Source organism: Leucopleurus acutus (genome assembly GCF_964270905.1).
Source record: "Leucopleurus acutus genome assembly, chromosome: 2".
Lineage (NCBI taxonomy): Eukaryota > Metazoa > Chordata > Mammalia > Artiodactyla > Delphinidae > Leucopleurus > Leucopleurus acutus.
In genome coordinates, this window is record NC_139143.1 from 78,588,274 (window position 1) to 78,609,660 (window position 21,387).

Genomic DNA, 21,387 nt, shown 5'->3' on the forward strand with positions numbered 1-21,387 from the left:
AACATTGATACTTTATCATTAAAGTGCAGATTTGTTCAGATTTCACCAGTTTTTTCACTATTTTTCCACTATTCTCCACAAGCCACTCCACACTAATATTGTAAAGACTCCTCCTGCAAATGGCTCATGCCTCAAGAAACAAAGCCTGAGTGGAAAAAAATATTTTAAAATCAAGATTACTGCAAATCAAGAGGCTCAAAAGGCAACGTCCTGCCTTTATTGGTGGAAAGGAGAGTGAAAAGGTGAAAATTTACCTCTGATTGCCCCAAATTCCTAACAGTAAATACAACAAATATCCTAAAATTCTACCCCAAAAGCATAGACTACACACCTTGGATCCAAAGGTAAGATTTCTACAGACCTGAGGACAACAGAGGACCTCCCACTGAAGTACAAGGCAGCTGCTCAAGTGAGCTGGTATCTAACGGTTGCCTGCGGGCTGCTACTGTGTGCAATCCTATACAGTCTGAGAGGTGGTCACAGTACCTAAAGATGCTAAACTAGGCAGAGGAAACTGAAGGAAATGAGTAGCCCATGGTATTGCTCTTTTTTTGTTTTAGCGCTGTGATTTTAACAAAGTAATAAACATTAACAATAAATCTAAAAAAGACAAGTATATTTTGACTTACTTAAGTGTTTATGCATTTGTTCATTCATTCAATAGTTAGTTATTAATTGAGTGCCTACTGCTTGCACCTATAGCAGCTCTTCACTACCTCTTCACCAATGAAATGTCATGACCCGTCCCACCTCATCCAAAACTTGGAGGTGAGTTCACAGACCCTTTTAGCTCGGAAAACTTGATTGGCTTAAATTTGTCTAGGATCCACAGATTTTTAAGAGTTGTAAAGAGCCTCAAACTTGACCTGTAAGAAATATTTTTCCTGCAAAATTTTACCTGCCTCCTCAGTCATTTGGACACAGAGCGACTTAAACTTCTGAAACAGACTGATTGGCAAACCCACTGAATTTTTGCCTTATTGGCCCTTCAATCCACACTGCATGTTTTGGGGTTCCATTTTTCTTTTTTCTTTTTTTTTGTGGTACGCGGGCCTCTCACTGTTGTGGCCTCTCCCGTTGCAGAGCACAGGCTCCAGACACGCAGGCTCAGCGGCCATGGCTCACGGGCCCAGCCATTCCATGGCATGTGGGATCTTCCCAGACCGGGGCACGAACCTGTGTCCCCTGCATCAGCAGGCGGACTCCCAACCACTGCGCCACCAGGGAAGCCCTGGGGTTCCATTTTCTTACGATATTGTTTTTATAGATTTACTATTCTTTTTGCTGTTGTCTATCTTTTTAAAAAAATTATTGAAGTATAGTTGATTTACAATGTTGTGTTTAATTTCTGATGTATAACAAAGTGACTCAGCTATATATATATATATATATATATATATATATATATATATATATATATATATATATATATATACTCTTTTTCATATTTTTTCCGTTAAGACTTATCACAGCTTATTGAATATAGTTCCCTGTGCTATACAGTAGGACATCGTTGTTTATCCATCCTATATATAATAGTTTGCATCTGCTAATCCCATGCTCCCAATATCTTTTAACAGTCATATAGTGGATTCATATGATCTGTATATCTGAATAGCAGATGTATGTCCAGATACATCCGGATTTCAAATTCTAGTGTCAAGTTATATTTTGTAGTTTTCTTGCATCTATAGTTGAGGAAACTGCTATCATTCTATTTGTTATTACTTTGCTGGCAATTTTTTCTCTGCAAAGATTTTCCATCTTTTTTCCATTTTTTTATTTTTTTGGAATTATAATTGAAATTCAATGTTTTATTATTTTAAAGTATAGAATATAGTGATTTGACATTTTTACACATTATGATATGCTCATCATGATAAGTCTAGTTACCATCTGTCACCATCTAAAGTTATTACCATATTACTGATTATATTCCCTATTCTGTGTGTTACATCCTCATAACTTTATTCGTTCATCTATCAATGAACACTTAGGTTGCTTTCATATCTTGGTTTGTGTAAATAATGCTGCAATGAAATTAGTGTAAATATATCTTTTTGAATCAATGTTTTGTTTTCCGTAGGTAAATACCCAGAAGTGGGTTCCTGGATACTATGGTAGTTCTATTTTTATTTTTTTTTTTAGCAACTTCCATACAGTTTTCCATAGTAACTGCACAAATTTACATTCCCACCAACAGTGAATGAGGATTTCTTTTTCTCTACATTCTTACCAACACTTGTTTATTTTTTGCCTTTTTTCATAATAACCATTCTAACAGGAGTGAGGTGATATCTCATTGTGGTTTTAATCTGTGTTTCCTTAATGATTAGAGATGTTGAGCACTTTTTCATGTGCTTGTTGACCAGAAATGAAAATGTCTCTTCAAGTCCTCTGCCCATTTTTCAATCAGATTGCGGATTTTTTTATTATGTTGTATGTGTTCTTTCTATATTCTGTATAGTAACCCCTTATCAGGTATATGATTTGCAAATATCTTCTCCCATTAAGTATGTTGCCCTTTTGTTTTGTTGATAGTTTCCTTCACTGTGCAAAAGCTTTTTAGTTTGATGTAGTCCCATTTGTTTATTTTTGTTTTTATTGAAGTGTTAGATTTTTAAGATTTATGCTAAGATTTATGACAAAATCTGACTCCCAATGCTTTCTTCTAAGAGTTTTATGATTTCAGGTTTTACATTCAAGTCTTTAATCCTTTGTGAGTTCATATGTGATATAAGATAGTGGTCCAGATTCATTCTTTGCATGTAGTTGTCCAGTTTTTCCAATACATTATTGAAGAAATTGTCTTTTCTCATTGTATATTCTTGATTCCTTTGCCATAGATTATTTGACCATACATACATAGGTTTATTTATGGGCTCTCTATTCTGTTCCTTTGATCTATCTGTCTGTTCTTGTGCCAGTACCATATTATTTGATTATGATAACTTTGTAGTATAGTTTGAAGTCAAGGTGCATGATACCTTCAGTTTTGTTGTTCTTTCTCAAGTTTGCCTTTGCTATTCAGGGTTTTTTGTCTTTTCATGCAAATTTTTTTATTCCAGTGTTATTTCTTCCAGTTCTGTGGAAAATGTTATTGGTATTTTAATAGGAATTGAATTGAATCTGTAGATTGTTTTGGGTATTTTGAACATTTTAACAATATTAATTATTCCAATTCATGAGCAAGGTATATCTTTCCAATCACAGACATAACTTGTTTTCTTGTGCTTTGCCTTTATTGTGCTTCACAGATATGCATTATTTACAAGTTTAAAATCTGTGGCAACCCTGCTTTGAGCAAGGATATCACCATCATTTTTCTAACAGCAATTGCCTACTTTGTGTCTCTGTGTCACATTTATTAATTCTCAAATGTTTCAAATCCTCCACTAGCAAAAAGATTATGACTCAGTGAAGGCTCAGATAATAGTTACCATCTTTTAGGCATAAAGTATATTAAATTAAGAGATGTACATTTTTTACACATGATGCTATTGCACACTTAATAGACTACAGTATACTGTAAACATAACTATTATATGCACTGGGAAACCAAAAAAATTATCTCACTGACTTTATTGCTCTATTTGCTTTATTGAGGTGGTCTGGAACTGAACCTGCAGTATCTCTGAGGTATGCCTATATTTGTGTCATCTTTACTTCCTTTCAGAGTGGCAGAAGAACTTAATATATATTTTTCCAAGGAAGACATGCACATGGACAACAGGTGCATGAAAAGATGCTCAACATCACTAATCGTCAGGGTTATACAAATCAAAACCACAATGAAATATCACCTCACACCTGTCAGAATGGCTATCATCAAAAAGAACACAGCTAACAAATGTTGGTGAGGATGTGGAGAAAAGGGAACCCTTGTACACTTGGTGGGAATGTAAATTGGTGCAGCTACTGCAGAAAACAGTATGGAGGTTTCTCAAAAAACTTAAAAAAATACCTACCATATGACCCAGAAATTCCACTCCTGGGTGCATAACCAAAAGAAACTAAAACACTAATTCAAAAAGACATACCTACATCAATGTTCATTGCAGAGCTATTTACAATAGCCAAGGTATGGAAGCAACTTAAGTGTTAATTGATAGATGAATTGATAAAGCAATTGTGGTATATATATGCAATGGAATATTACTCATAAAAAAAATAAAGTCTTGTCATTTGCAGCAACCTGGATGGACCTAGAAGGTATTTTATAAGTGAACTAAGATAGACAGAGAAAAACAAGTAACATATGATTTCACTTACATGCAGAATATTAAAAAAACAAAAGAAGAAACAAAATTGTAGTTACAGAGAACAAACTAGTGGTCTCCAAAGGAGAAGAAGGAGAAGGGACAGATGAAATAAGTAAAGGGCATTAAGAGGTACAAAATTTGCAACTATAAAATAAATGTTACAGGAATATAGTGTACACATAAGGAATACAGTAAATAACATTGCAACAAGTTTGTGTGTTGATGGATGATAATTGGACTTATTTTGGTGATCATCTCATAATGTATGCATATATTGAATTACTATGTTGTACATCTGAAAAGAATACAATATTGTATGTTAATTGTAACTCAATAAAAATGAAACTGAGAAACTGCTGCCAAACAAAGTAATGTACAGCAACATTTCCCCAAATGTAATCACCGGCAGTGACCTTGGGAGGTAAACAAATGAGTCTGTTTTATTTTATTTTTTTATATTTATTTTAATTGCATTAGAAATTTTGAGTATATCAAACCTTGGGAGTAAAAAAGATTCCTTCATATCAATGCAAGGAATTAGCTAAAGTTGGTACATATGTTTAAAAGGAAGTCAACTTGAAAAAAAAATAGATGAATAAAAAATAAAATTAAAATGTTTATAAAATATAAGACAACATATATATGTAATTTATTATTACAGATATGAAGAGTGAGGTTCAGAGGGGGTACACTACTTGACCAAGTATATACAGATTTCAGATTTTAAAACTTTCAGTTCTATGTGGTATGAAATAGAAATTTGTGGGAGTCTCTTCCTTTACAGGAATATCAATGCATAGTTTACTGAATGATGTTTTTAGTATTAAGATGAAATTTATGCTGATTACTTCATGCTATCTCACTCCGTACCTTTGTGAACAAAGGCATTGTTTGATTAAATGACTGAACAGATTTGATCAAGGAGAACAAAGCTATTGAACGACTAAGCTAAATTATTGCCATTGGAAAAAAAAACAGTATTGGGGGTAATACTGGCTCTGAACTCCTCACTTCTCCTGAAGGAAAAAAATTTCCTCAGATCTCAGAGGAGTTTCAGTGAAGAATAGAGGAGAAAACCAAAGTCCATTCCACAGATGAGAATCCTAGGACTGACATTGTGGTCACTGTAATGAAGCCACCAAGCCAGCAGTCCCTAGATTCATCTTGTAAAATGTTTTCTGGAAAGGCTCTTTTAACACTGACCTCCCACCACCTTTTAGAGAACTATGTTTCAAAGGAAATCAAGAACAAGGGGGTCACAATCTCACAAGGAGGGAGGAGAACCAGACTAAGAATAATTGGGAGACCTTCAAGATGGTGGAAGAGTAAGAGGTGGAGATCGCCTTCCTCCCCACAAATACATCAGAAAAACATCTACATGTGGAACAACTCCTACAGAACACCTACTGAATGCTGGCAGAAGACATCCAAAAGAAGACTTCCCAAAAGATGCCCTCAGGTGACATACACACAGAGGCAGGGCAAAATACAAACCTGACCCCAGGAGTTGTGCGAACAAAGAGGAAGAGAAATTTCTCCCAGCAGCCTCAGTGGCAGTGGATTAAACGTCCAAAATCAACTTGATGTACCCTTCATCTCTGGAATAACTGAATAGACAATGAATTTTCCCAAAATTGAGATGGTGGACGTTGGGAGCCACTGTAGACGTGGGCTTTGCTTTCTGCATCTAATTTGTTTCTGATTTCATGTTTATCTTAGATTAGAATTAAGTGTTTATTATCATTGGTAGAATTGTTTATGGATTTGGTTACTGTCTTCCTTTATATATAGATAGATAGATAGATAGATATTTTGTTTTCCCTTTTCTCTTTTTGTGAGACTGTATGTGTATGCTTCTTTGTGTGATTTTGTCTGTATAGCTTTGCTTTTACCATTTGTCCTAGGGTTCTGTCTGTCCATTTTTTTTCTTAGTATATTATTTAGCACATGTTATCATTGATGGATTTGTTTATTGGTTTGGTTGCTCTGTTCTTTCATTCTTTCTTTTTTTATGACTTTTTACTTTTTTATTTTTAATAATATTTCTTTTATTTTAATAACTTTATTTTCTTTTATTATGTTTTTCTTTCTTTTTCTCCCTTTTATTCTGAGCTGTGTGGGTGACAGGGTCTAGGTGCCCTGGCAGGGTATCAGGCCTGTGCCTCTGATGTGGGAGAACTGAGTTCAGGACATTGGTCCACCAGAGAACAAGTGGCTCCATAAAATATCAAACAGCGAAAGTTCTCTAACTCAGAGTTCTCTATCTCAATGACCAGCTCAACTCAATGACCAGCAAGCTACAGTGCTGGACACCCTATGCCAAACAGCTAGGAAGACAGGAACAAAACATCACCCATTAGCAGAGAGGCTGCCTAAAATCATATTAATGCCACAGACAACCCAAAACACATGACCAGATGCTGTCTGGCCAACCAGAAAGACAAGATCCAGCCTCATCCACCAGAACACAGGCACTAGTCCCCTCCACCAGAAAGCCTACGCAACCCACTGAACCAACCTTAGCCATTGGGGGCAGACACCAAAAACAACAGGAACTACAAACATGCAGCCTGTGAAAAGGAGACCACAAACACAGTAGATTAAGAAAAATGAGAAGACAGAGAAACACACAGCAGAGGAAGGAGCAAGATAAAAACCCACCAGGCCAAACAAATAAAGAGTAAATAAGCAGTCTGCTTGAAAAATAATTCAGAATAATGAGAGTAAAAGTCCAAAATCTTGGAAATAGAATGGAGGAAATACAAGAAACGTTTAACAAGGACCTAGAAGAACTAAACAGCAAACAAACAATGATGAACAACACAATAAATGAAATTTAAAATTCTCTAGAAGGAATCAATAGCAGAATAACTGAGGCAGAAAATAGATAAGTGACCTGGAAGATAAAATAGTGGAAATAACTATCACAGAGCACAATAAAGAAAAAGAAAAGAATTGAGGACAGTCTCAGAGACCTCTGGGAAAAAATTAAGTGCACCAACATTCAAACTATAGGGATCTGAGAAGAAGAGAAAAAGAAAGGGACTGAGAAAATATTTGAAGAGATTATAGTTGAAAACTTCCCTAACATGGGATAGGAAAGAGTCAATCAGGTCCAGGAAGCACAGAGTCCCATACAGGATAAATCCAAGGAGAAACATGCCAAGACACATATTAATCAAACTGTCAAAAAATAAGTACAAAGAAAAAATATTGAAAGCAGCAAGGGAAAAACAATAAATAATATACAAGTGAATCCCCATAAGGTTAACAGCTGATCTTTCAGCAGAAACTCTGCAAGTCAGAAGATATTGGGAGGACATATTTAAAATGATGAAAGGGAAAAACCTATAACAAAGATTATTCTGCCCAGCAAGAATTTCATTCAGATTCAACAGAGAAATCAAAAGCTTTACAGACAAGCAAAAGCTAAGACAATTCAGCACCACCAAGCCAGCTTTACAACAAAAGCTAAAGGAACTTCTCTAGGTAGGAAACACAAGAGAAGGAAAAGACCTACAATAAAAAACCCAAAACAATTTTAAAAATGATAATAGGAACATACATATTGATAATTACCTTAAATGTAAATGGATTAAATGCTCCAACCAAAAGACATAGACTGGCTAAATAGACACAAAAACAAGACCGGTATATATGCAATCTACAGGAGACTCACTTCAGACCTAGGGACACATACAGACTGAAAGTGAGGGGATGGAAAAAGATACTCCATGCAAATGGAAATCAAAAGAAACCTGGATTAGCAATTCTCATATGATACAAAATAGAATTTAAAATAAAGATTATTACAAGAGACAAACAAGGAGACTACATAATGATCAAGGGATCAATCCAAGAAGAAGATATAACAACTGTAAATATTTATGCACCCAACATAGGAGCACCTCAATACATAAGCCAAATGTTAACAGACATAAAAGGGGAAGTCAACAGTAACACAATCATAGTAGGGGACTTTAACACCGCACTTTCACCAATGGACAGATCATCCAAAATGAAGATATATAAGGAAACACAAGCTTTAAATGATACATTAAACAAGATGGACATAATTGATATTTAAAGGACATTCCATCCAAAAACAACAGAATACACTTTCTTCTCACATGCTCATGGAACATTCTCCAGGATAGATCATATCTTGGGTCACAAATCAAGCCTTGGTACATTTAAGAAAATTGAAATCGTATCAAGTATCTTTTCCAACCACAACGCTATGAGACTAGACATCAATTACAGGAAAAAATCTGTAAAAAATACAAACACATGGGGGCTAAACAATACACTACTAAAAACCAAGAGATCACTGAAGAAATCAAAGAGGCAATCAGAAAATTCCTAGAAACAAATGACAATGAAAACACGAGGATAAAATTCCTGTGGGATGCAGTAAAAGCAGTTCTAAGAGGGAAGTTTAGAGCAATATAATCTTACCTCAAGAAACAAGAAATATACCACATAAACAACCTAATCTTACACCTAAAGCAATTAGAGAAGGAAGAACAAAAAAACCACAAAGTTAGCAGAAGGAAAGAAATCATAAAAATCAGATCAGAAATAAATGAAAAAGTAATCAAGAAAACAATAGCAAAGATCAATAAAACTAAAAGCTGGTTCTTTGAGGGGATAAACAAAATTGATAAACCATTAGCCAGACTCATCAAGAAAAAAAGGGAGAAGACTCAAAACAACAGAATTAGACATGAAATAGGAGAAGTAACAACTGACACTGCAGAAATTCAAAGGGTTATAAGAGATTACTACAAATAACTATATGCCAATAAAATGGACAACCTGGAAGAAATGGACAAATTCTTAGAAAGGCAAAACCTTCTGAGTCTGAACCAGGAAGAAATAAAGAATAAAAACAGACCAATCATAAGCACTGAAATTGAGACTGTGATTAAAAATCTTCCAACAAACAAAAGCCCAGGACCAGATGCCTTCACAGGCGAATTCTATCAAACATTTAGAAAAGAGCTAAAAACTATCCTTCTCAAACTCTTCCAAAATATAACAGAGAGAGGAACACTCCCAAACTCAATCTACAAGGCCACCATCACTCTGATACCAAAACCAGACAAAGATGTCACAAAGAAAGACAACTACAGGCCAATATCACTGATGAACATAGATGCAAAAATCCTCAAAAAAATACTAGCAGACAGAATCCAACAGCACATTAAAAGGATCATACACCATGATCAAGTGGGTTTAATCCCAGGAACGCAAGGATTCTTTAATATATGCAAATCAATCAATCTGATAAACCATATTAAAAAATTGAAGGAGAAAATCCATATTATCATCTCAATAGATGCAGAAAAAGCTTTTGACAAAATTCAACACCAATTTATGATAAAAACCCTGCAGAAAGTAGGCATAGAGGGAACTTTCCTCAACATAATAAAGGCCATATATGACAAGCCCACAGCAAACATCATCCTCAATGGTGAAAAACTGAAAGCATTTCCACTAAGATCAGGAACAAGACAAGGTTGCCCACTCTCACCACTCTTATTCAACATAGTTTTGGAAGTTTTAGCCACAGCAATCAGAGAAGAAAAGGAAATAAAAGGAATCCAAATTGGAAAAGAAGAAGTACAGCTGTCACTGTTTGCAGATGACATGATACTATACATAGAGAATCCTAAAGATGCTACTAGAAAACTACTAGAGCTAATCAATGAATTTGGTAAAGTGGCAGGATACAAAATTAATGCACAGAAATCTCTGGCATTCCTATATACTAATGATGAAAAATCTGAAAGTGAAATCAAGAAAACACTCCCATTTACCATTGCAACAAAAAGAATAAAATATCTAGGAATAAACCTACCTAAGGAGACAAAAGACCTGTATGCAGAAAATTATAAGACACTGATGAAAGAAATTAAAGATGATACAAATAGATGGAGAGATATACCATGTTCTTGGATTAGAAGAATCAGCATTGTGAAAATGACTCTACTACCCAAAGCAATCTATAGATTCAATGCAATCCCTATCAAACTACCACTGGCATTTTTCACAGAATTAGAACAAAAAATTTTGCAATTTGTATGGAAACACAAAAGACCCCAAATAGCCAAAGCAATCTTGAGAATGAAAAAAGGAACTGGAGGAATCAGGCTCCTTGACTTCAGACTATACTACAAAGCTACACGGTATGGTACTGACACAAAAACAGAAAGATAGATCAATGCAACAGGATAGAAAGCCCAGAGATAAACCCATGCACATATGGACACCTTATTTTTGATAAAGGTGGCAGGAATGTACAGTGGAGAAAGGACAGCCTCTTCAATAAGTGGTGCTGAGAAAACTGGACAGGTACATGTAAAAGTATGAGATTAGATCACTCCCTAACACCATACACAAAAATAAGCTCAAAATGGATTAAAGACCTAAATATAAGGCCAGAAACTATCAAACTCTTAGAGGAAAACATAGGCAGAACACTCTATGACATAAATCACAGCAAGATCCTTTCTGACCCACCTCCTAGAGAAATGGAAATAAAAACAAAAATAAACAAATGGGACCTAATGAAACTTCAAAGCTTTTGCACAGCAAAGGAAACCATAAACAAGATGAAAGACAACCCTCAGAATGGGAGAAAATATTTGCAAATGAAGCAACCGACAAAGGATTAATCTCCAAAATTTATAAGCAGCTCATGCAGCTCAATAACAAAAAAACAAACAACCCAATCCCAAAATGGGCAGAAGACCTAAATAGACATTTCTCCAAAGAAAATATACAGACTGCCAACAAACACATGAAAGAATGCTCAACATCATTAATCATTAGAGAAATGCAAATCAAAACTACAATGAGATATCATCTCACACCAGTCAGAATGGCCATCATCAAAAAATCTAGAAACAATAAATGCTGGAGAGGGTGTGGAGAAAAGGGAACACTCTTGCACTGCTGGTGGGAATGTGAATTGGTTCAGCCACTATGGAGAACAGTGTGGAGGTTCCTTAAAAAACTACAAATAGAACTACCATATGACCCAGCAATCCCACTACTGGGCATATACCCTGAGAAAACCGAATTTTAAAAAGAGTCATGTATCAAAATGTTCATTGCAGCTCTATTTATAATAGCCTGGAGATGGAAACAACCTAAGTGCCCATCATCGGATGAATGGATAAAGAAGATGTGGCACATATATACAATGGAATATTACTCAGCCATATAAAGAAACGAAATTGAGCTATTTGTAATGAGGTGTATAGACCTAGAGTCTGTCATACAGAGTGAAGTAAGTCAGAAAGAAAAAGACAAATACCGTATGCTAACACATATATATGGAATTTAAGAAAAAAAATGTCATGTAGAACCTAGGGGTAAGGCAGGAATAAAGACGCAGACCTCCTAGAGAACGGACTTGAGGTTATGGGGAGGGGGAAGGGTGAGCTGTGACAGGGCGAGAGAGAGTCATGGACATATACACACTAACAAACATAGTAAGGTAGATAGCTAGTGGGAAGCAGCCGCATGGCACAGGGATATTGGCTCGGTGCTTTGTGACAGCCTGGAGGGGTGGGACAGGGAGGGTGGGAGGGAAGGAGACGCAAGAGGGAAGAGATATGGGAACATATGTATATTTATAAGTGTTTCACTTTGTTATAAAGCAGAAACTAACACACCATTGTAAAGCAATTATACCCCAATAAAGATGTTAAAAAAAAAAAAAAAACCTAAAAATAGAGCTACCACATGACCCAGCCATCCCACTTCTTGGCATATACCCTGAGAAAACCATAAGTCAAAACGAATCATGTACTTGGGCTTCCCTGGTGGTGCAGTGGTTGAGAGTCTGCCTGTCAATGCAGGGGACACGGATTCGTGCCCCAGTCTGGGAAGATCCCACATGCCTCAGAGAGGCTAGGCCCATGAGCCATGGCCATTGAGCCTGCACGTCCAGAGCCTGTGCTCTGCAACGGGAGAGGCCACAACAGTGAGAGGCCCGCGTACTACCAAAAAAAAAAAAAAAAAAAAGTCATGTACCAAAATGTTCACTGCAGCACTATTTACAATAGCCAGGACATGGAAGCAACCTAAGTGTCCATCGACAGATGAATGGATAAAGAAGATGTGACACATATATACAATGGAATATTACTTAGCCATAAAAAAGAAAAGAAATTGAGTTATTTGTAGTGAGGAGGATGGACCTAGAGCCTGTCATACAGAGTGAAGTAAGTCAGAAAGAGAAAAACAAATACCATATGTTAACACATATATATGGAATCTAAAGATTGAAAAAAAATGGTTCAGGAGAACCTAGGACAGGAATAAAGACACAGCCATAAAGAATGGACTTGAGGATACAGAGAGGGGGAAGGGGAAGCTGGGACGAAGTGAGAGAGTGGCATGGACATATATACACTACCAAATGTAAAATAGATAGCTAGTGGAAAGCAGCTGCATAGCACAGGGAGATCAGCTTGGTGCTTTGTGATTACCTAGAGGGGTGGGATAGGAAAGGTGAGAGGGAGACACAAGAGGGAGTGAATATGGGGATATATGTATACATATAGCTGACTCACTTTATTATACAGCAGAAACTAACACAACACTGTAAATCAATTATACTCCAAGAAAGTTTTTTTTTAAAAGCAAATAATCCTCCATTGTTCTCCATAACATCTGCACCAATTTACATTCCCACCAACAGTGTAGGGAGGTTCCCTTTTCTCCACAAATTCTCTAGCATTTATTATTTGTAGATTTTTGATGATGGCCATTGTGACTGTTGTGAGGTGATGCCTCATTGTAATTTTAATTTGCATATCTCTAATAATTAGCAATGTTGTGCATCTTTTCATGTGCCTGTTGGCCATCTGTATGTCTTCTAGGAGAAATGTCTATTTAGGTCCTCTGCCCATTTTTTGTTTGGGCTGCTTGTTTTGTTTGTTTGTTTATTGAACTTTGTGCATTGTTTGTATATTTTGGGAATTAAGCTTTTGTTAGCGCTTCATTTTCAATTGTTCTCTCCCAGTCCATAGGTGTCTTTTCATTTTGGTTATGGTTTATTTGCTGTGCGAAAGCTTTTAAGTTTAATTAGGTCCATTTGTTTATTTTTGCTTTTATTTCCATTACTCTAGGAGATGGATCCCAAAAAATATTGCTGCAATTTTTTTTTTCAGAGTGTTCTGCCTGTGTTTTCTTGTAGGAATTTTATAGTATCCAGTCTTACGCTTAGGTCTTTAATCCATTTTGAGTTTATTTTTGTATACGGTGTCAGAGAATGTTCTAATTTCATTCTTTTACATGTAGCTATCCAGTTTTCCCTGCACCACTTACTGAAGAGACTGTCTTTTCTCCATTGTATATTCTTGCCTCCTTTATTGAACATTAATTGACCTTAGTTGTGTGGGCTTATTCCTGGGCTCTCTGTTCTGTTTCATTGATCCATGTCTTTTTTTGTGTTATTGACCATTTTTATTGAGTCATTCTTCTTATTATTATTGACCTGTTACAGTTTCTTACATATTCCGTATACAAGGAGTCCTCTGTCTGATATAAGTGTTGTAAATATTCTCTCCCAGCCTGTGGCTGGCAATTTCATATTCTGAATGGTGTCCTTCTAAAAGTAAAATATTTTAGTTTTAATATTTTAATAAAATGTAATCTATTTTTGATTTTTCTGTTTTGGTTTGCACTTCTGTGTTCTTTCTAAGAAAATTTTTCCTACATTATTGTCACAAACAATTTCTCTCAGAAGTTTCATCATTTTAATGTTTATACTTAGGTATATAATCATTCTATTTCTTATATATGGTGTTATGAAAATTTTACAATTATTTCTTTACATAGGTATATCTATTTTCTGGCATCGTTCATTTAAAAGATTTTTCTTTCCTCATTGAATTACCTTACACCTTTGTTGAAAATCAATTGATCACATATATGTAGATTGAGACTTACTTTTAAGTTTTGTTAAAGCAGTTAGAGTGTGTCCTTCTCTGATATCTAATTTATCCTTATGACTAAGGTTAGTGTTTTTGACTTCTTTGTTGACTGTCCCAAGTATTCTGTGATATTTCTTGACTCTAGCTAGTTGGATCTCAGACATCTCCCAACCACAAGTGAGTTGTAGGAAGTGTGTAACTTAGACTTCCAGTACGTCTTTGTTTAGTCTTGTAGAATTTCACATTGTGCTTAAGAATTTTAGCATGCAGCTCATTATGAAAAGGTACCATATGCATATTTCTGTAACTCTTCCTCAAAATTGACCCAACTCTCTGGTATTTTGCTCCACAAGTTATAGCTGCTTTATCCTCCTCAAACTCCAATTTCACTCTCTTCAGCTCAGTAGGACTACTGTGCTCTCCTTGGGTTCTTTCTGTAAAATGGAAATAACATTGTTTTACCTGATGAAGTTATTATAGAGATTATATGAGCTAATGAATGGATAATGATAGCTGCACAGTGAATATTCAGAAAGCTGCTATTAAATATTAGATTTGCAGTATAAAAAATGGGTAGAAAGGAAAGCTTGCTGTTACAGTCCTCCAGCCTTCTCTCCCTAAAATGACCTATCAATTTAAAGAATTTTTACTCTTTTGTATCTGTCTCTTCCTCCTCAGAAGTCAGATAAACACTGGAACAACAAGACTTCTTGTTTGTATTAGCCCATATCATACATATATCAATTCAGAAACTTATATTTCTTATAATTAGAAATTAAAACAAGAAATCCATGATTTCTTCTCTCTTTACATAGCACAAAACTCCTGAATTCTTCAGGGAGAGAAATATTTTTGGAAGGAATAGATGTCTAAGGGCAATTTGAGGAGTCTGAGATACACTGTTCTTGATACTGGATGTGAAAAAAAATGCTCCCACTTAGTAATGCTGCAGTGCCTTGTAAATGCCCTATCTTAGCCCTCTTTGCCTTTTGTAATTCTTCTATTTTTCCTCCATTTTCCCTTCTAAACACTAAATTCTTTTCAGACAGAAGACAGTAGTTTTAAACTTGCTAAGAGTAAGGAAATCACCTAAACCAAGTGCAAAATATTTTGTAAATATTTCTTATTCTGAGTATCCTGAGCAGACCCCATCAATAGGCATCTTCACATGCAACTCAGGAGTCTCAGGTCTATGTGGTCCAGAAACTACCTTTGTCATGAACTATGCCATCCTCATCTTTGTGAAACCCTCCCTGCCAAAACAATTACCAAGTGCCTGGAACATCATCAGTGTTTAATGCATATTGATTTAATTAGTGAATTAGTGGGTGTATAGATGAATGTCACATAGATAAATATATTTAAAGAGATGAATCTAGAAGACAATGAAGTGTAGAAAAAGTTGGAATTTGTGCCCCCTTAGAATGCAGGCATAACTAAGATTTAAAAAAAGGAGGAGAGATATAGGAAATTGTATCTGGCTTATTCAACTGGCAAACTTGAAGGAGAAGGAGGAGACTATGTGAAATTTTTCAAAAATGGCATGTACTTAATTCTTTGAAAGAGTTCATCTATATCCAGAATCTATAAAGCTAATTAATGATTAAGGGAGTGACAGTTTATTACTTCATTTGGCAAATGAAACCTTGAGTCAAAATAAATTACATATAAAAAAATGATAGCATTCAAACTATCTATCTCCTACATAGATCGAGTAAAGTAAATAATTTATTTGATTTATCTTTTACAAGTTTTGTTAATGCCTAGAATCCAAAGGAGTACCTCACTCCAAGGCCTCAATCCTCTGGAGTATCCAACTCTATAAGAGCCAGGGATTTGCTGAAGCAACTGCCATCAGGAACATAGAGCAGCTAAGGCTGCATCTGTCCACTTAGCTCTAGCCCAGCTAGCAAGCTGAGTTTTCTTTCATCTTTAAAGGCTAATCTTAGCTCCTAGATTTTCCCCAATCAACTCTGGAGAAAAATACTGCCTGATGTTCTTCCAAATTTGTCCATGTCTCTTTTTCTTTATATTTTGATGGGATAAAGAAACCTGAGACTGTGCCAGAACTCTGCTTATAAATGTAAGTGCTTCCTATGAAAAGCTGCTCAACATCTCAGAGAAATACAAATCAAAACTACAATGAGGTATCACCTCACACCAGTTAGAATGGGCATCATTAGAAAATCTACAGACAACAAATGCTGGAGAGGGTATGGAGAAAAGGGAACCCCCTTGCACTGTTGGTGGGAATGTAAATTGATACAGCCACTATGGAGAACAGTATGGAGATTCCTTAAAAAACTAAAAATAGAATTACCATATGGCCCAGCAATCCCACTACTGGGCATATACCCTGAGAAAACCATAATTCAAAAAGATACATGCACCCCAATGTTCATTGCAGCACTATTTACAATAGCCAGGTCATGGAAGCAACCTAAATGCCCATCGACAGACAAATGGATAAAGATGTGGCACATATATACAATGGAATATTACTCAGCCATAAAAAGGAACGAAATTGGGCTTCCCTGGTGGCACAGTGGTTGAGAGTCCGCCTGCCGATGCAGGGGACACGGGTTCGTGCCCCGGTCTGGGAAGATCCCACATGCCGCGGAGCGCCTAGGCCCGTGAGCCATGGCCGCTGAGCCTGCGCGTCTGGAGCCTGTGCTCCGCAACGGGAGAGGCCACAACAGTGAGAGGCCCGCGTACTGCAAAAAAAAAAAAAAAAAAAAAAAAAGGAACGAAATTGGGTCATTTGCAGAGACGTGGATGAATCTACAGACTGTCATACAGAGTGAAATAAGTCAGAAAGAGAAAAACAAATATTGCATATTAACGCATATATGTGGAACATATAAAAATGGCACAGATGAACCAGTTTGCAGGGCAGAAATTGAGACACAGATGTAGAGAACAAACGTATGAATACCAAGGGTGTAAAGTGGTGGGGGGGGGCGGGGGGGTAGTGTGATTAATTGGGAGATTGGGATTGGCATGTATACACTAATATGTATAAAATGGATAACTAATAAGAACCTGTTGTATAAAAAAATAAATAAAATCAATCAAAAAAGAAATGTTGGGGCTTCCCTGGTGGCGCAGTTGTTGAGAGTCTGCCTGCCAATGCAGGGGACACGGATTCGTGCCCCGGTCCGGGAGGATCCCACATGCCGCGGAGCGGCTGGGCCCGTGAGCCATGGCCACTGAGCCTGCGCGTCCAGATCCTGTGCTCCGCAACGGAAGAGGCCACAACAGTGAGAGGCCCGTGTACCGCAAAAAAAAAAAAAAAAAAGAAATGTCAGTACTTCCTTTCTATTATAGTTGTAGGACAACTCTTTTCTTTTAGCAATATCAACTCTCAATCAAACTGTACAAATATGTTGGGTACCAAAGAAAGATTCAAAGGCAGAAGGACTGGTGGAAACCATGCACAGGTGAAGTGGGTCATAGCATCAGGATCTGGGGTAAAACATAGGGACAGAGACCATATGGTGAGATCTAACTGAACAAAGTCCAATCATCTGATATGGAGAGAGAGTAAAGTTAGAAAAAGATTAAAAAGTGTAAAACAAAATATTCCTAAAATGACTTAAAGTAGGAAAAGTAATAAGGAAATGCCTGAATAGAACAGATATATATTTTAACAGAAGGAAAAAAAAATGTACCTGCTGGACTAAAGGTGGAAGAATAAGAGTTAGGAGTAGATGAAAGTGTGAAGCATACTGCCTGTGTGAGGATCATAGGGAATAAAGAAGGCACTGATCAATTTCCTAAGCCACTGGTGTATAACACATAGTACAAAAGAAATATTGAAAATATTAAAAACAGGACCCTGGTTAATTAGAAGACACAGTCCTGCAGTTGGTAGTTTAGGATGTTGGGGATACAGTCTCACCTCTGCTGCTAAGTAGCTATATAACCTAGATCTTTACATTTTACTTTTTTGGGCCTCAGTTTCTTTGTAACATGAAGGGGTTAAACTAGATACTAAGAGCTAACACTTATTGAATATTAATATGATTCAGAAACATAACTGTGAGCATTTGGTACTCACAAAAATGTTTTGTTTCTGCTATTATTATCTTATTGCCATTTCAGGTAAAAACCTGAGGCACATAGAAGAGTTTTCCACAAGATCACAAAGCTAGTCGGTGACAGAGGCATTGTCCTAGCCTAGGCAGTCTAGGTCCAGAGCCTACATCCTTCTGTCCTTACTATGCTTGCATTCCAGCAAATTATCTCAGAACAAACTGACAGAGAAGTAAATGCACACAGTATTCAAAGTCTCAGAACTACTCAGGGAAGCCTTTTCAGAGATAAATATTAATCTGGGGTTTTGAAGGATGAATAGATATTAATTGTGAGGGGTAAAGGATAGTAGGAAAGGAAATGCAATGTTACTGGTAAAGATAAAGAGATAGAAATTTGTGATGTGTGATGACTGTGAAGAGTGGAAGTATGATCTAATGACCTGAGATAGTGATTAGAACAGAGAATTCCAGATAATCATGGAGAAATAATTGAGAGAACTAGGAACATTAGGAGGAAAATAAGACCCATAAAGGGATATGATCATTTTATTCCAATAACTAGAAGGCTGTCATTTATTAAAAAAAAAAAAAGAATGAATTTTCTTGTGAGTATCTGCAGAGAACAAGTCAAGAACAAAGAGTGGAGGTTTCGAGAAGGCATAGGTCATCTCAGAATAAGAAGGCTCTAGCCAGTTAAGCCATCTAGGAAGAGAGCAGCCTGCTTTGTGAGGCAATGGGCTCCTTATAACTGGAACTTAACTACGGTGACTGGACAATACTTTACAGATTTATATCAAAAGGTTCACAGAATTAGGTGCAGATTAAGTAAGAAGACTCCTGAGCTTTGTTCTAATATAAAGATTTTATGATTTTCTAAGGCTAGTGTAAAGGTTTTAGAATTATGTTATCTCTGAATCAAACTACAGGTCTCCCCACAGATAATGGTGAGACTTGTTCTGAGAACATCATGGAGGCAGCAGACATTGAGGCAGAGGTCAAGGGAGCGAATATGTCAGCCCAAGACCTGGCATGCTCTGAGCATGATTTGAGCTTTAGTTAGATTCTTACTCCCAAATTCCCATGCACTCATGACAAGGGAAACCCCAATATGCGGTATCATTCTAAGTCCATGCCAAAGGCTTCACAATTGATCATGGGCAAATAAAGCTCAACATTTCATTACATATAAGCAAGCAGTATTTGTGTCAAGTATATGAGGGGCTGGATAGATGACTTTTCAATTGTTTTTGTTTTTCCAGTTCAGATTTTCATAAAATGACTTTGACGATAGGTGATTTCTCAAGACTGTCACTCTCATGCGGGTTAAGCAAATGATTTAATCTTTTTGAAACTTGGTTTCCATAAAATGGCACGATTAGATGAGATGAACTCTAGAATCACCTCTTGATTTAACACACTAGGTATGAAACTTCTATGCAAATAAGAAGAGAAATGGAAACAACTTATAAAAATAAATTTCTTCAGGTATTGTTGAATTGGGAATTTTCTTATGTCCCTAGTCTTCATGCCTCCTGCTTTCCACTCACCCCTGATCAAAGTGTTTGACTTGTTTTTTACTCATTTTTTCAGACCAATATTATCAACTTTGTACAGAAACACAAACATGATTTCTCTGGGGGCATTCACTTTTGTCAAATTCTTTCTGTTGTCCGTTTCAGGATGTCTGAGTCTGATTCCCAGTGACCAATGAAGAGATAGAACCAGAGCATGATCACCGAGTTCATCCTTATAGGCTTCTCAAACCTGGGGGATCTGCAGATCCTTCTCTTCTTTATCTTCCTCCTGGTCTACCTGACCACTCTGATGGCCAGTGCCACCATCATGACTATCATTCTTCTGGATCAGGCTTTGGACACCCCTATGTATTTCTTTCTCTTTGTCCTCTCCTGCTCTGAAACCTGCTAAACCTTGGTCATCATACCAAAAATGCTGACCAATCTGCTTTCCACAACTAGAACTACTTTTTTCCCTGGGTGTGCTGCCCAGCTCTATTTCTTTGTGGGCTTGGCTTGTACCAACTGTTTTCTAATTGCTGTGATGGGCTACAATCACTATGTTGCCATCTACAACCCTTCTCAACTACACAGTTATCATCAGCCATCCACCCACATACTGCTGGTTTTAGCCTCAAGCATCTGTAGTTTTCTGATCTCTGTAGTTGTCAACATCCTGGTGTTTACTGTACCCTTCTGTGCCTCCAATCGGATCAACCACTTCTGACCTTTCCCCTGTCATAAAACTGGGCCTCACAGACATCAACATAAAGGAGATGGTTATGTTCTTACTCAGCATTCTGGTATTGCTGGTTCCCTTTGTGTTGATCTTCATCTCCTATGTCTTCATTGTTTCCACCATCCTCAAGATCTCTTCAGTGGAGGGACAGCATAAGGCCTTTGCCACCTGTGTCTCCCACCTCACAGTGGTCATTGTTCACTATGGCTGTGCTTCCTTTATCTACTTGAGGCCGACATCCCTGTACTTCTCAAATAAGGACTGACTTGGGGCAGTGACCTATATGGTGATCACCCCGCTACTCAAGCCCCTTGTCTACACACTGAGGAACAAAGAAGTGAAGACGGCTCTGAGAAATGTTCTCAGTAGGTACTCATTTCCCAAAACTGCATGAGTGAGTTGATAAGTCAGGGAAGTTATATTCATGAAAGTGTCTGGGGTAGAACTTCAATAAATATATCTACACTCTTTTGTCAAAAAATAAAATAAAACAAGAAAAAAGGACCTCGGGTTACATTGATTATATTTATTGGAAAGTCCTTCTTCCTGTTTAGCCTATATTCATTGTAGAGGTTGTACCATTTGGTCTCCAGAAAGTTATGTGAGTGTGGCAAATTTCAAGGACTCAAGTCATACTATTTTTGTGCATTGAAAATATCAGTTTTCTCAGATCAACACTACAAATGCTGCATTATTTTTCTAAGAATGTCCAGCCTGTTAATATTCTTCCTACAGTGAAGGAAACAGTAGGGGATGTTGTTTAAGTCTCTGAATGCTTCTATATATATCTTTTGAGGTTTCAAATCAATATTTACAGTAAATACATTATTTATAGACAAAAAGAATAATTTGATTATGGATAAATGAGGAGAGAATCAAAGT

At 36.7% G+C, this 21,387-nt stretch overlaps 1 pseudogene across 1 annotated transcript in view; it reads left to right on the plus strand.

Moving 5' to 3' along the window:
* Positions 1-21,048, plus strand: part of LOC309958084 (olfactory receptor 10T2-like) — a 28,908-nt pseudogene extending 7,860 nt beyond the window's left edge. Inside the window, exon 2 of the transcript in view lies at positions 19,972-21,048. The product of the transcript in view is annotated as an olfactory receptor 10T2-like (transcript). The remainder of the gene's footprint in view (positions 1-19,971) is intronic.
* Positions 21,049-21,387: the final 339 nt, after the last annotated feature.